Source organism: Saccostrea cucullata, unplaced genomic scaffold (genome assembly GCF_032062105.1).
Source record: "Saccostrea cucullata isolate Sc308-1 unplaced genomic scaffold, CSIRO_AGI_Scuc_v1 ctg15968, whole genome shotgun sequence".
NCBI lineage: Eukaryota > Metazoa > Mollusca > Bivalvia > Ostreida > Ostreidae > Saccostrea > Saccostrea cuccullata.
The window spans coordinates 29,050-32,338 of NW_026928163.1; the positions used below are offsets into that span (position 1 = coordinate 29,050).

Genomic DNA, 3,289 nt, shown 5'->3' on the forward strand with positions numbered 1-3,289 from the left:
TTCATATCTTATATTTACTTCGGAATATTTCGTTCTCCTGCATGATCGATACATACGGCTCACGGAGCGATTGGTTAAATGGGTACTCCAAGGCACCTGATCCAAGCTCTAGAATTCCGGAGGATCTGTTTTACGACTTTTTCACTGATTCGAATTGTTTTCATTTAATTGTCCATTAACTTCATGTTTTCAGAGAATATTCATGTTTCACAGGAGACTTGGCTTTAATCAGCAACGCGAAGGACAGTGCAGCTTGTTATGCCATTAACTGCGTCGGACAAAAGTCTTTCGTTCAATTGATGTGTTCTAATCTTGCAGGAGTTGGATGTTTGTGCAGGAATACTGGTAAACCATAGTATGACATGTAATCATGTCCTTCTGAACACCTTAGGTAGATCATTTTCTATTAGGAAAAATATGAATAGCGTAATTATATGTTTGATACACAAAAATATATATTTGAGAGAAATGAACAATTTACGCTAAAAATACATATATTTTTTTTAAATAAAGATATCTTTAGAGCATCCCTCAGCTGGTTTAAGTGTTCTCTGTTCTGTGAGAGTGAAGGACTTTATATGCATGGCGATTATGAACTATATGATCCAAATAAAGCATGTAGTGGAATTGGCGCCCCCATAGGAACAATGTATGCTTGGATCGGAATAGCAAAAGAAATGTATATAACATCATATTTAGGTATTTCTTCAAATGTTAGCTTCCTTTTAGATTGTACAACTCAAATGACAGATCTTAAAACTTTTTTGAATGCAAATGATACATTCCTATTTATTTGCATTCATTATAATGATTATGGAATTCATTGAGGCATGTTTACTATGTGGTACAATTTTACTTTTCTAGGCCCTATTGAGATTTATTTTCTTGTATTGCAATGTACAAGTTGTCAGTATAATAGATGTAATCTTGGATCTTGTTCGAGTAAGAAGTATGCTGTTTGCAATTCGGTAAAGTAATGCCTATTCTTTGATACCCCTGTCGTTTTTGTCTATTTCAATAAAATTTCTGATCATTTTAAATTTGTGCTTAAAAGAAATAATATTGAACATTGCAGCAGATCACTGACCAGACAACAATGCAGTCACCATCTGTTTCCCTGACGACCGAGGCTATGAGAGAAACCGAAAACTATTCCCTCACAGACATTACAACTCAGACAAAACCAATTACCCTTGTTTCAACAAAAAGATCATCAAAATAAGAAGGTTACGTTATTTATATTGTTATCAGAAGAACATATGTAATTTATTCAATTAAACAAACTAACGTAAAGGAAACTTTTTTCTTTTGAGAATTTGCTAGTTTGAGGTGTTTGACATTATTAATGTATTAGTTTTCTTTCTCATAATAAAAAGGTTAACAAATAAGAAACAATAATCTCTCAAAAATCTATAAAGTAGTGTTTAGTTGCAAATGTTTTCATTTGTATACGTATTTTTGCTACAATTATTGTATATGCATCATTGAGATCTCTAGGCAAGGGTGTATCATTTTTCAGTGGAAAGAATTTATAGTAAAGTTATTATGACATAGAATTTCTTCTTAACAACAGGTTCAACAATTATTACTATTGTTGCTTCTGTTGCCACAGTTGCAACTTTTCTTTTGCTGGTGTTAGTTACCTTGCTGTGTATAAAGTAAGTTTATTTGAAGATTTAAAGCCGTCTAGAAAGAAAAAATTATGCAATAAGCATTTTGAGTATTTATAAATGTGCCTGTATTCATTTATAAAGTCTGAAAATTTTACTTAGTTATTTATATTTAATTATTCCGATTATTTATTTCTTTGTTGGTAAATGATTCTTTAGATAGAATCTGCTCATTGTTCAATATAATCTACGTGTATATAGATTCTTCAACAGTGAAAAAAATAACCAAACCTTTCAAACCACCTATTTACAAACATTAAATTTTGTTTCATGAAGAAGAAGGCGGGAAAATGTGAATGAATTTGTTGCTACACAAATTAATGAATCTGAGACGGAAATGGATACATACAACGGGATACCTCCCAAGGTGCACAAAAATGAAATTGATGAACACCATCTGTATGAAATATTAAGGAAAAAAGATTCTTGTAGCGTTCATACATACGCTACTTTGACGAATTAAAAATCAGAGACCGATGATGACGTAAATGAGAGCGAGCTATACAACCATTTGAGGGAGACGAGCATTCGCAAAGCCAACGACGTTTATAATCACGTGATAGACGAAAACGACTGCGAATTCAGATTCACAGATTCTATTGCAAATAAAGAGTCAACTGTATTTTGTAACTATGATCACATTGAACATCCTTATATACAAGATAAGTTTACAGGAAAGTGAATATTTGAATTGTGGAGAGTCTCATTTATGTGCAGAAAATGTTCATTTTTATTTTCAAGATTTTACAAGTTTTATTAATCAAGTCAAAATCATGAAATTACTAACAACTTTCTGTTAAATGTGTTTCAAAATCATTTGAATCAGAATTATTTAAAGAGATTAATTATGGGCTTGTATTAAATTCAATATTATTGAAATAGCATATTTGAAAACATTTGATAATGATTAGCGTCATAAGTTGAAATAGTATTCTTTTTTTTTATAGCTGAATATAATGAGTTACCTACATGTAGAGTACATAAAGTCCATGTACAGTAGCGAAAATAAGTGACCATTAAAATGTGAAAAGATTTTCGCCTGTGATACAATAATGAAATGAAAAATATGGAAAAGTTGCTCTCATCTGCTCTTAAACTTTAGGTTTTTGAAAAAGTACTGTCACAGGAAATATATGTGTAATCTGAAAGCCCAGGCCCCTATCTCTTCTCATTCAAAAGATATGACCAAGGTTAAAGTTTTTGTGATGGACAGACTGACAGACGGACAGACGAATGAGATTCCATGTCCCTTTGCTTTCACGAAAGCGGGGTACAAAAAAAAACTGAAATAGCTTTCGTTTGCCAAACAGTTTAGTTTTGGTTACTTTGTGATTATTTTGTTTTTAAATATGGAACAGATCTACCATGGCAGACTCTGTGGTATCTTTAAATTCGAGTTCTATGGTGACATATTTATGCCATCCAAATAACTTTCTGTTAACATATCATATCATGCCAAGCCAAGATAACTTTCTCGTCAAGTCATGATAACTTAAGTTTCTGGTTTGTCGACATAGACTTTATATCTCGTCCAGTCAAGTAAGATATCATATTTGTTGCAATAGCTATTTTATTGATAATGAAAAATTTATCTCGCCATGTCAAAATAGCTATCGCAA

At 31.8% G+C, this 3,289-nt stretch overlaps 1 long non-coding RNA gene across 1 annotated transcript; it reads left to right on the forward strand.

Annotated features, from left to right (window-relative positions):
- The first annotated feature begins 234 nt into the window (after positions 1-234).
- LOC134276646 (uncharacterized) lies at positions 235-962 on the forward strand. The gene is made up of 3 exons (XR_009994090.1): positions 235-345; positions 514-699; positions 865-962. It is a non-coding gene; the product is annotated as an uncharacterized LOC134276646 (long non-coding RNA).
- The last annotated feature ends 2,327 nt before the right edge of the window (positions 963-3,289 follow it).